Genomic DNA, 13,520 nt, shown 5'->3' with positions numbered 1-13,520 from the left:
TTTTGGTTTTTTTGGTTTTTCTCTGGTACCAGGAACCGAACTCACGACCTTGCGCTTGCCAGGCAGGCGCTTTGCCGCTGAGCTAAATCCCCAGCCCTGATGTTTCTTCTTTGTCTAAAATCTTAACTGGAAATTTTTAAGGAGTGTTATTTTGAAGGGTGATGACTGGGATCCTTTGAAGAATCTTGTAAATTATGGTGTGATGTGGTGGCTTGGGAGGCTGAGGTAGGAGAATTGCCACAAGTTTGAAGCCAGTCTGGGTGTATAGTGAGTTCATAGCCAGCCTGAACTACGTAGCAAGGCCTTGTCTCAAAAAAGAATCATGGAAATCATGAAAGAAAATAGAAATATGCATTTGTGATATTTCAAATGAAGCCTGTCTATATATGTTACAGAGCCTTTTCATACCCGTTACGGCCTTTGAGGCATAGAGCAACTCTGAGGGAAGTAGTGCAAGGATTCCCTCTCAACAATTGAGACTGAGGCCCAGGGAGGATTAGTGGCCATCTGATAACCATGGAAGCAGAGCCCAGAACATAACCAAGATTTTGAAGATAAGCAGTTGTGGGCCAGAAATCTGGTGCTTACCTTTTGTGTCTGTGCCACCCTTGGCAAGTTACTGAGATTTTCAGAGCCTCAATTTCCTATTCTGTCATATGAGGATAACAGTTACCTATATAATTGTCTGAGTATTAAATGATATACAGTGGCAAATACTGGCACACTACAGAACAAGTAGTAGGATCTCAGTAACTGCTGGTTCTCATTTCTGTGTTTAAGTGTATTCTTAGTCCTTGAAAATTTTGGCTCTCATACAGTACTGCACATAGTAAATTCTTGTTTTACATTAGATTTTATTGGTACATTTTAGATATACATAAGGATCACATTCATCATAGAGAGTTTGTGCCTGTACATAACTTGGTGCTCCCCCCTCCCCTCCTCTCCCTCTAACCTCTTTTCCCCTCCCCATCCACAAAGCTTTGTTTCCATGTAGTAAATTCTTACTAACTACAGTGTGAGTAGGTTCCAGTCCTAGTTCTGGTATGAATAATTTAAGGCCTCCAGGTTAGTTCTGTGGACATCAGTTTGCCCATCTGCAGAGGAGAATGTGTCTCTATAAGCTGCTATGAAGAGCCAGTGAGATAACAATGTATCTCTGTCAAGGGCCTGACCTGAGTTAAAAGAACTGGCTGAGAGGGAAGCAAAGGTGCTCTGGGCACCAGCTGAGTATTTCTGATGCAAATCATAGGAGGATAGAGCTAAATAGGAACTCTAGAGATCTGTCCCAATGTGTCTGTCTCAAACTGTATATTCCTTTTTTTTTTCTTTTTTTCTTTTTCAAACTGTATATTCCTTAGAAGAGATGTTAATAATTTAGGGAAAGTGAGATTTAATGATGATAAGTACATTTCTTTATTGCTGACTTCTCAGTGAAACTGGTCTTGTGACTTTTGGGTATGGTTGGGGGACTGGTAGAAATACGCCATGTCTTTTATTCTTATTTGACCTTGGAGCCTCTTTTCTGAGGAACTCTCATGAACATCTTGAAGAACACTGGACTTCCATGGAAGAGTTCATAGAACACAGATCTGGTCCAATTCTTTCATTTTCTAGGAGAGGCAGGTAAGGTCTGTAACAGAACCAAGTATAAACTTCAAGGTGCCGGACACTCTTTTGGACCATCATTTGCACTCTGCCCTTTTTTTCTTTCTTTTTTTGGGGGGCAGTATTGGGTTTGAACCCAAGACCTTTACACTGAGCAGCAGCCCCAATCCCTTTTTTATTTTGAGATAGAGTCTCACTAAGTCTGCTGAATTGCCCAGGATGGACTCGAATTTGAGATCCCCTTGCCTCAGCCTCCCAGAATGTTGAGATTATGGGCATGTATTACATGCCTGGCTTCATTCTTCCTTTTCTAACCAGTAAATCATAAAATTACAGAGGCTTCTTCAAACTACTAATCAGAGAGCATTGTTAGAGCATAAAAGCTTTCTATTCTGATGTGTTTGTTCCAGTAGCAGGAAAATGAGGAAACAGTAGGCTTAGAGGCCACAAATGTTTTCAAACAGTTGAAGGCTCAGAGGTCAGGTAATTAGCTCCATTGCAGATCTGGAAAGGTGCCTCTAACTCACAAAGCTTACCTCTGTTCTTTTGTAAGACATTTGGATTATATTTGGGGGCTGCTCTAGAACTAGAAAGTCCACAGTTAAGCTCCCAACAAGTAGCACTGTGATATCAGTAATTATAAGAAAGGTCCTAAGTGCCTTTAAAGATCATATGTCAACTTTCTGCTCCTCCATTACAGTCTGCACTGTGAAGTTCAGTGGGTAGGAATATACTGTGGGATTTCTGACCGTCTTTGGTGTTTTGTTGGACTATGCATTTCACTAAGCATTCTAGTTCCCATCTAGTAAAAATACCTTCTTTATATTGGTAAAGCTATGTGGTAGACTCTTTAAAGCTGATGTTATAATATTTAGGATGGTCCTGTAATATTGGTATTATCTTTCCCATGTTACATGAAGACATAAAAGCTGGGAAAGTCATACTTGTCTGAGATCTGACAGCGAATTGGTGATTCATTATTGTATCACAAGTTCCTAGTATAAGCCTTACAGGTAGTAGATGTTTAAGAAATACTTGTTAATTGGAATTACTAAATATATTGCACTGTATTAAATCATACATACAGTCTCAGGAGTGAACTCCAGGTCTTCTAACACTTTGTCCAGTGTTTGTTCCAGTGAGTCAGCATGGTGAGACCCAGCGGTCCGGCACATCTCAGGATCACCCACATAAGACAGAGAGGAAGAGCAAGGACAAGGATGACATTTTCTGATTTTTCCTGCCTCTGCTTGGTTAGGCTATTGTACTTCTTCCCCACCACACAAAGCCCAGATTCAATAGTGTGGACTGCAAGCTTAGCCCCTCATTGCCTCTGCTCCTGGTGACCCCCAGCTTTTACTCACTCAGGCCTACTTTTGCGTTATAACTGTCTTAACCTCTGCTGCATGGGGAACTTGGATTTATCTTGAACACCAGTTTTTAGTTCACTGTTAGAGAGTTGTCATGTCTAGAACCCTAGGTAATTGTGTAATGAAATGGCCTCTTTAAAATTTTTTGTTTGCACCTAAACCTATCTAAAATTGTTTGTTAGCAAAAATACACTAAACAATTAAAAGGCAGAGCTGGAGGCTGGGATTTCAGAGATGCATAAAACAGTCTCTGCCTTCAAAGAGTTCAGAGCTTAATAGAAGGGGATATATGAATGCAGAAATTACAGCAGAAGTTCATAGAGGATATCAATATCTGAACAAGTGATTGGCTTGATATGCTTAGTGGTGGGAAACAAAGGCTTTCCTGAAGAGTTTTATGAGGTGTAGCACACCAGATTTGTAGTTAGGAAATGCTTGACCCCAAATCAGAAATTGGTTCCATTTTTGCTTTATTGATGAAATAGTCCCTTTCTTAACTTTACTGTGTGAAGAGTAAGGTATTTGGAGCCATGTGTGGTGTGGGGGCAATAGCAATAATAATCATTTTCATTTAGAAAATTCCTGAATACTTAACTTGCCTCATTGAATTCTCATAACCTGTGGGGGAAGACTGCAATATTATTCACATTTTCCAAATAATAAAACTAAGACAGAGAGGTTACATCGTTTACCTAGGGTCATACAGATGATACATGGTAGAAGTAAAATTTGAACCCAGATAGTGTAACACCAGAGTCATTCTCCTAAAATGGCCTCAAGTCAGGTATGGTGGCACATACTTCAGTTCTAGCTACTGAGGAAACTGAGGGAAGAGGGTTACTTGAGCCCTTGAGTTCAAGACCAACCTGGGTAAATGATGAGACCCTATCTCAGAAAAAATTTAAAAAGCAGAAAATAATAAAAGGCCCTCCCAAAGAGCAACTGAGATCGTGTTATAATTCTTACCTGAAACAGTTATAAAGATGAGATGTAAAATACTTAGCAAGTCATCTACTACAAATTAAGCAATTAATAAATTATAGTGACCCATTTATATTACAAAATACCCTTTCCTAAAGGCTAGGGACCGTTGGATTCCTGCAGAAATGTTTCCTTCCTTTCTCTCTTCAGCCTTTCCTGGCTTTAGTATCTATGCAGTGTGCTGCTTGCTTCATTAAAAAACATGGATTAGGGGAAGGAGGGAGGAGGTGAAGATGATGCTACAGCTCTCAGCCACGTTCAGTTCAGTAGCTAGTCTCTAAGCACCCTCTCTGGACTTGGACTTACTCTGAAAGGCAGTGGAGATGAAGAAATAGATTGTGGGTGGTCCCTGCTGTCCAGGAATTCAGACAGACTAGGAAGAGAAGTGACACTGAAACAGATCATTTTAATAAAGTCTCCTCACATTGATTTGAGCTGGTGTATCAGACCCCACTGCCCAAGGCTCATACTGTAACTGGCAAGGCAAATATGCCTTGCTATTATATTGTTAAAATCATCATCCTGTTAATATCCTTGTCATCATTAAGGCAGCTGTTATTAATGCTGAAAATAGTAATATCTTAGAGAAGGTCAGTAGCTCCTTAAAAGAGACATTTGATATGCTCAGTTGGTAAAACCTATTTTATTTTTATGGTGGGGGAGGTAGTAGCATTCTGGAACTGCTAGCAGGGATAAGGGAGTCCTTGGCTTGAGAAGTATACTATGGGGAAGGATTTATGTTCCCTCAGGCCTCCTTCCTGGTTACCCAATGTGCTCCTTAAGTTATCACATACTTTATAGCTTCTTGTATCAAGCACTTTTTTTTTTTTTTGAATTCGGCAGAAAAACGAGGAGGAGGAAGCTTTCTGAGGCAAGACCTCTGCCAAGAGAGGCAGTGGGTACTGAGATCGGCAGGTGCCATTCCAGGGCTTTGTTAGTATATGTACTATTGCATGAGGTAGCTCCAGTTCATCAGTCCATGAACATTATTGCCACTTCTGCTGTGTGCCTAGCAGTGCTCTTGGTGATGTGGAAAATACACAGAAAGCTCTGTGCTGATTGGTAAGAGAGGACTAATACATGAGACAAAAGAGTAGTTGGCACAAAACAGAACACTTGGGTCAGGGTTAAATTGGTGGTTTAAGCTCTTAAGAGCTGTAAGGACTTAAGTGTACCTCCTCACTGAGCACTGTGTAGTATGACATAGGAGTGGGTGTTGGCCCCCCTGAAGTTCAGACTCTTTAGTGACTCTACTTCCTCCTTATCTGTTCATTGTCTTTTAGCCTCTTTGGTGTCATTTTCCTGCAACATGCTTTCGTATAACTTATACTGATGGTGAACCTTTGGTGATAAAAGTAGCCCACTGCAGCATACATGCCATAGGATCGCCACTACTGACGTAGACCATGGCCAAGACATAGTACGTTATTCACTAAACATGAAAGCTTGACAAAGCTTGTGCTGTTTTTGTTGTGGGTAAACTCTTGCTATGGGTTAACTTCATCTTACCTGTCAGAACAAGCTTTTAACTTTGCTGCTGTTGTTGGTTTGGTTTTTTTTTTTTTTTTTTGATACTGGGTGTTGAACAAAGGGCTTTCACACTGAGCTACATCCTCATCTGTTTTTGTTTGTTTGTTTTTAATTTTATTGCTGCACTGTCCAGGCTGGACTTGAACCTATAATCCTCCTGTTCCTTAGGGGTCCTTGGCGGGGCCACTACATCCTGGCAAGAGTACTTGGAGAACAAGACCAGGGCCTGACAGTCTGCTTTGGGGGCTCTTTGGTGTCTCCAGCTGCGTGCCTTCTTATATCTTCAATGACCTGAGGACTTGGAGCTAGGCCTCCCTCCCACAGATTTCACCACCTTTCAATAGCACTACTCTGGGGACTGAGCCTCTGACACATGGGCCTTTGGGGGACATTTAGCGTTCAAATTATAGCAGAACTATAAGTTACATTTTGATTAACTCCTTGGAGAGAGGTTAGCTTTCCTGTCTACCTCTGTCTAAATGTTGGAAATAAAAAAATACATGACAGCGCATGTTTTGTCTTCAGGGTTAGGCCTTTGTGGGACTGTGAAGGGTGGGTAGCATTTGGTATTTTCAAGGAAAATAATTGCTGTAATGAGGAAAATATTGATTCTGCATGAAAGGCTTTTAATCATCTGTGTTAATACCCGAGGGGCATAGCAGTTGGCTGCAGTGCCAACTTGTGCACCATCCAGCCCTTGCTGCTAGCCGATTGGCTTGTGCCTGAGGACCTAGGAAGACCCTAGTAGTTTTCCATCTGGGAATATTCTTGCTCACACCCATGTAGCACATCTCATTTAACAGAGCATGTTACTGCTTTTGGCCTTCACAACAGCCTGTACTACATATTGGTAGAGCAAGGATTTTTATCCCATTTCCTAAATAAGGAACCTTGAATTTAAGAAAAGTAAAGCATTCCAGGGTCGCGTAGCTAGTAGAGGTAAGAATTCAGGCCCCAGAGCTTCATAGCCAGTGAGGAATCCAAGTCTAAAACACTCACCATTATTTCACTGAAGGCTAGGCTTGTCATGGGGTGGGTTTTAGACTTTGTTCTCACCTGTCTTCTTCAGAGAGTTCCTTATTTAAATCTAATATAGATTGGGAACTGGAGATGTGCATTACCATGGCAGTCTTATTCCGAGCATTTACAGAGTATAAACATTACAACAGTAAAAGAATACTCTAGGTTCTTGTACTGTCAGCCCTGGGGCTCTACTGTCCAGAGCTTGTGGTACAGGGGAGAATTTGCTGGAAGCCATGGCTAAAGGGCTCTTGACTCTTTTTGTCCTACTTTTCACTTGTATTTTTTGTGGGCTCTGTAGGCTGCTTTACATCAGATATTTACTTATTTTTTCATTAACCATTTAATGAACATATTATTTACTCCTGTACATAGTTTGAACATTTATTTACTCCTTGAACATAGTCCCTACTATGTTCAAAGAATGTTTCTTAATACTAGAATTTTGGCAATACACTTGAAAAAACTTTTTGCATCTGATAATACTTTATCCTTGATTACATTTCAGCTCTTGGTTATTATGATAATAGAACTGATCAGCTTGCCTTTTATACTCACAAGGAAAAGTTCTAACAAGCAATTCTAGTGATATGTATTGCTATCCCATTTTACAGGTCAGATAAAGCACAAAGAACTTGATATTTTGCAAAGTTTATATCACACAGGTAGTTTTACTTTTTTGAGCAGTGAGGAGGGTCTTGCAATGTAGTTTATGCTGACCTTGAACTCACTATATAGCCCATGTGGGTCTTGAATTTGTGACAATTCTCCTGCCTTAGCCTCCTAAATGTTAGGAGTGTGTGCTACCGTGCTTGGCCACACAAGTAATTTAGTAGTAGAATGAAGACATTTTGTTTTCAGAGATTACTTTTGACCACATTCCATGGCCTCTCACATGAAAGTAAAGACTTTAGTTCCTGCTTGATGGCAGACCATGTGTTTTAAGTCCTGTTTACAGCAAGTTATATCCCTCTCTTCAGTGTGTCCCGTGACCACTTAGCTTTGATCATGTTGTAAGGTAACACTGTATAGGCTTAGAGCAAAAAGTTTTGTACACTTAGAAAAATTTTGCCATCCACCTGGAAGATTCAAGGTATACTATTGTGTTTTTTAACACTGGTTAAGTTATTCATCTGTGCAGCCAATCACAGGGCATAGTAGCATTCAAGAATTAAGCCTGTATCCCTACTGTCAGCTTCCTAGATAAAAAGAGAAGGCTGGTGTGTACAAACAGCCATGATACAAGACTAAAAGTTAGAACTACCTGGAAAGTTACAACGTTCCTTTCAGCCTCCTGTCTGGTTTCCTCATGTCTTCTAGTAAGGGAGAGATGGTCCTAAAGTTCTAGCATCTTCTTTAGGAATATTTCCTCTTTTCAGACCCTCTGCTTTTGCAAGGTTTTCCAGTCCTTATTAAACTAGATCATCTTTTCTTGTAAGGTGTAGCATGACCTAGAGCAGGTGACCAAACTGAGTCACCTCCAGAAGAACTCATGCCATTGGCCACCTACCATTTTTCTCTCTAGAATGGGGGGGATAGTTTCTTTGTAGGTTAGTCTAAAGGAATGTGAGCTAAAGACTAGAAAGAAATAAATTTAACTTCATTTTTTGTTTGGTTTCATAGAGGTTCCCATAATGAGGCAAGAGTGGCTTTGAGCTGTGCTATTCAAAGTATGGAAATTGAAAATCAGTAGTTTAAAAAGTTTAGATACAAGAAAAAAATTGGTCCTCCACATATAGTTTTCAGAAGCTCTGGCTTATTTAGTATGACAAAGAGGAAAAGGGCCTCAGTGTTGTCTAATAAGAGATTAGCAATACTTATCTCAAAGAATTTTATAGAGATTATTTATTGGTAAATATTTTGGGAATTTAATATGTTCTTACCTTTGGGTACTGTATGTGTATTGTTGTACTTAATCCTGACCACAGGTCTGAGAGAAGTATTACCATTTTTCTGAAATTTTAGAAAGTTGTAGAACTTACCATGGTCAAACATTTAGTAAGTAAGCAGGTAAGATCTGAATGACAGCTATGCCATCTTCTACATCGAGAGTCTCACAGGAGGATGGATTCCTTTGTCACTTGCCTCTTCACTGTATCACTAGAGGTACTGTATCAGCCACTTTTCCATTGCTGGAACATAATACCCAACATCCACAACTTAGAGGATGAGAGGTTTATTTTGGTTCACAGTTGCAGTCCATACAGCTGGCTCCCAGACAGAAACAGAGTGGCAGAGGGGCCTGGTGGAGGAAAAGGTGCTCAACCCATGGCATCTAGGAAGCAGAGAGGAGGGGAGGGGAGGGGAAGAGAAGAGAATATACCCTTCCAGGTCATGCCCCTGGTGACCCAAGTCTGTTGGCTAGGCCCTACCTTCTTACAGTACGTTCAGCTACTGAACTCATCAGTGGATTAATATACTGTTAAGCGTAGCACCTGCCATGATCCAGTCACCTCCTAAACACTTCAGGCATTTTAGATCTAAACCACAATGGGTAGGTATCTGCCAATCCCATGATTGACCCTAACTTACTTTGTGATCATGAGTAAGTCGCCTTCCCTGAACCTTAATTTTCTTATCTACACCTAATGGCAGGGCCTATACTTTATCCATCTTCAGTTTCATAGTGTCTCGCTTGATGGGCTGTCATGTAAAGGAATTGAATGAATACTGAGGCCATTGATTATATACTGTGATCTCTAAGGGTCATTTCAGTTTCAGCTTTTTCTTAGGATCTTAGGTACTTACTTCATCCTCTGCCCTCCTTTTGTAGCATCATATTTCCTGCATAGTCCACCTAGCAGCATGATCTTAATTTCCTCATGTCTGTCTTTCTTACGCATTCTTGATTCTGGGTGCTTTGACATAGTACACATGGCGCTACAAAATTTGTCTAAGGTAAACCACCAGGGATAACACAAGTTAAGGGGTAGAAAGGGCTAGTTACAAAGCCAGGAAAGCACTCTTACTCCATTCTTATACAGTGGGGCTTGGGCCTATAGTGGCCCTGCCTGGCTTGAGTAATGGCTGCAGCTCGGAGTAGGGTGTTCCATGAGCTGCATCGGGGTCTCCAGTAATTGGAATATGGCAGCTTCCAACTTATAATGGATAGCAGAATGAGAAAGGATATTTGTCAGTGCCTGACTTCCCTGTGGGAAAGAGGCTCATAAGTCACAGCTGACAAACCCTTTGATGACTTTTAAACTTCATTTACAGAAAAGAGTAGCTATAATCAACCAACAGCAGTCTTGCTACATTATCACTGTGAGGAGCCAGCCCCTTAAAGCTGGAAAAGGAGAGGGGGCTGTCCTCCAGACCCATAGAAAGTACTGACCTGGACTTGCGAGTGTGCCCTTTGCTAGGCCCCTGAGTTTGGTGTGAAAGATCAGAAAATGTTAAAAGCTGACTCGAAGCATATACAGAACTCACCCGGCATTGAAATAATTTGGAACCAAGGTTAAGAGGACCAGTTCTGGTCTCACAAGATTTTTCTACCCCCGCCACTTCCTGGCTTGAACAAAACTAAGCATCAAGCCTTACTTCTTTTTCTTCGCTGTGAAAATGATTGCAACATGTATCACCTCTCTCATAGTAAAAGACTTAGCACAGTTCGTGGTCCACAGTAAGTGTTCTTATTGTAATCACCTGTTTAGTCCTAGAATGGCCACTTATGGTCCTCAGTCTAAAACCATCAGCAGCAAAGCCGGGATTATTCTTCCTGTGTTGTGTGAGTTGGGGGTGACAGGAGTCAGTGGAGCAACAGACAAGCTTGGGGGTCTTTTGGTACTAATCATTGCAACTCATTAAGACTGGATAAATTACTTAAGTTCTCTCTGAGCCTCAGTTTCTTCATCTGTAAAATGAAAGTGATACTACTTACCTTATCAGGATTATGTGAGTTTATGCCTGTAAAGCTTCCCCCAAGTGCTTGGTATAAGGTTGATGCATACTAAAATTTTGTGCTTCTGTAAGAGCACATAAGCGTACATCTATCACGCAAACAGGAGATGGCAGTGAAGACATTGTCCTATTCACATTTCTTTTCCCAGGCTGACACTGTCTATTCTTGTGGGATGGCCAGGTGGGCACATTATATAAATTGTTTCTCCAGTTCCTTTTGTCACTACCCAGTGTGAATTCATCCTAGTCAGACTCCCTTTTGGTGGGACCTTCTATGATGCTCCTAAACCTCTGATTTCCTACTACTTTGCTTTATGTTGTTTCTGAGGTAGTGAACTCCATCCATCCTGATTACACATGTGCTTTGTGGCCCTTGGTGGATGCTCCCTGCTGGACTGGGAGTTGCTTGAGATCAGGTACCAGACCAATCACAGGATGAATAAAAAAACAGTTCACTTGTTAATTAACACCTGACCCATAGTTAGCTCAGTGTTTGGATTTTTATAATTATGATTAGATAGATAGGTAGTTTGTTGTTATTGGGGTTTTTCTTTTTTTTTTTTTTTTTTTTTTCCTTTGTCTTTTTGAGACAGGGTCTCCCTATGCAGTTCAAGCTGGCCTTGAGCTCACTTTGTAGCCCAAGCTGATTTCGAACTCACAACGAACCTCCTGCCTCAGCCTCCCAAGTATGCCACCACGCCTGGCAGATAGGTAGATTTTTAAAGGACTTCTTTGGCAAAAATAAGTTGACATTCATTTGTAGGTTTCTAATTTTACCTTTCCCCATACCTTTGAGGGGAGTTCTCATAGATGGTAAGCCTCATCCTAAAGTCACAGTTAGAGTAGAGTTAGTATACAAGCAGCGGAAAAAGTAGGATATGCTGTATAACTAGACCATGCTGTGGAAGAGATGACTGTGGCCCACCCTAGCCCTCTGCTTCTGCTTTGCGATAAGCGCTCGGGGTCTGCCAGGTACTTATACCATGTTAGTGTACAGGACTAGAGCCTTGTACAGTTGAGGGGTAAAAGTGGTTTAGCAGAGTCTGGAACCCTCCCTGGCCAGGGCTCTTTCCTCTCTGAGCCCCATCTAGTAATATTCTGACAGGTATGGGGACAGGGCACCTTTTTAAATTGTCTACATACTAGACCCTCCATACCACTGACTGCCTTATTCTCAGGCAGAGTGTGCTGGTCTGGGAGACAGCATACGTAAAGAGCATTAGATATGACCTGTGGAAGACATAGAATGCCAGGCTGATTCATCTGCTTTCATAGGGCGTTTGGGCTCTCCACTTCCCTTAACACCTAACTGGTGCCAGCCATTAGACTGGACACTTCGTACAAGGGTAGTCAAAGAATAGTGAGTGATTAAAGTCTTACAATTATTACACTAAAAGACACATTATGACTGACACTGCCCCCAGCACTTCACATTGCTTTGAATGTAATTATCCCATTGTTCTTACCACTTTCTGAAGCAGTTCTGAAAGTCCTCTTTCCAGTCTTTAGTTACACTGTGGTGCTTTCCTTGTCCTGAATTGATTCTAAAGGTTTACATTTTATGGTCATTTTGACTTTGGGGAGAGCTAGAAGTTGACTTTGGTGCCGTATCCAGTGAATTAAGGTGGATGGATGAGAACACCCACAGTGTTTTTATGAACCTGCTTTTCCATTGAATGACATTCACTATACTTTTGATCATACCTTGGAAATACGTGAAAGAGGACTCCCAAAACTCTTCATAATGTGACGAGAATGATGGAATAAGTCTTTTCAAAGCAAAGGGGAATATTTTGAGGGAAATTAATGGCAATGTGTATTCTACTGTGATAATTTTTTTTTTAATGTAAGCATTCATCCTATATTTTTATTATACCTCATACATGTTTTCTCTAGTCCTGGAAGGTTGGTATACAGTTCCTGTTCAGCTGAGTAAAGAATGAAGTTAAGTGATGTGACCAAGGTAGCAATTCCGAAGTGGTAGGGGTGAATTGGGAACTCAGTCCCTTTTAACTCCAGAGCCTGTACTGTTTTGGTACTTTGTGTGCATTTTTCTTTGTTATTAGGAAATGATAAAAACAAAAACAGAATCAGATTCCTGGAAAGAAAGCTTCTTGACAAGTAAGTAGAACACGAGACCTCTAACAAGGCCTCTTGTTTCTTAGTATCTCCACAGGGCCAGTGCTCAGGAAATGCTTGTTGAGTGACTGAAGGGGATAGAAATTAGGTAATAATGGAAATAGGTATCATCCTGTATCCTTTTTATAATTTGTTACAGATGCAACAGATCACTTTTATATTGATTAGCCTGGTTTGAGTATTGTTTAAGATCTGAAAGGTAATCCGAGAAGAAGTGATGTGTCTTTTAAGGATGGGGGGTGATTGGCCCAGAGAAATTACATGACTTAAGGTTACTGAGCCAAGAACAGCAGGGCCAAGGGCAAGCTTTTATGGGCCTGTAACTGGCACCCCTTATAATTCCACCCTTATAGGAGCCCTCTACATGTGGCAAACTGGGAGCTACTTCTCATGGGAATGGAAATGGTCAGCAGTTAAAGAGCACTCCTTGGGAAATTAGTCCTGTCTGGCCAGTAGTGATCATTTGGGCAATGCTAATGAGTAGGTGCCTGGTGAGCTTAATGAGATTCATAGATGTTCTGTCATTCCTGGCTGCCTATAACCAGGAGTCTCTGGACCAAGGAGACCCTAGACACTGATCCATATAATTGCTTGGCTTTCTCCAGAAATAGTCTCCACATCACAAATAGCTATTTTCCTTCTAAGCCACCCAGATGTCCCCAGGGTTATCTAATGTTGCTGTGACTGTCATACCCTTGCAGGAGAATAAAAGCAGACGTGTCTGCAGGTCAAGCTAAAGCACAGACATAAGACAGCACTAGCAGCAAAGACTGAAAATAGCAGCTCCTCCTTTGAGATGAACTTTTTAAGAGAAAGGGGCCAGTGTCTGCCAGTGTTTAAGGATGACTTGATCAGAGAGGCAGAATGAGAAAGGGCAGAATCAGAGGCATGGGACAGCTGTTGAGACAGTGGTATTAGATCTCAGGCAAGTTCTCTAGCTGCCCCCTCACTCACTGGTTGTAAATAAGTCAC

General features: G+C 41.2%; 1 protein-coding gene across 5 annotated transcripts in view; it reads left to right on the top strand.

The window, feature by feature from the left end:
• Raly (RALY heterogeneous nuclear ribonucleoprotein) overlaps positions 1-13,520 on the top strand; it is a 91,058-nt gene that overhangs the window by 59,921 nt on the left and 17,617 nt on the right. The window contains exon 3 of one of the 5 annotated variants that reach the window (XM_013514162.1): positions 12,476-12,530. The exons of the other annotated variants lie outside the window; for them this stretch is intronic. The gene's annotated coding sequence lies outside the window, so the exon portion shown is untranslated. The remainder of the gene's footprint in view (positions 1-12,475; positions 12,531-13,520) is intronic. 5 annotated transcript variants of the gene reach the window in all.

The sequence above is a fragment of the Chinchilla lanigera genome, unplaced genomic scaffold (assembly GCF_000276665.1).
Source record: "Chinchilla lanigera isolate Chin_1 unplaced genomic scaffold, ChiLan1.0 scaffold00021, whole genome shotgun sequence".
Classification (NCBI taxonomy): domain Eukaryota; kingdom Metazoa; phylum Chordata; class Mammalia; order Rodentia; family Chinchillidae; genus Chinchilla; species Chinchilla lanigera.
The sequence above is the reverse complement of the archived record's forward strand: the minus strand, read 5'-3'. Positions and strand labels throughout refer to the sequence as shown.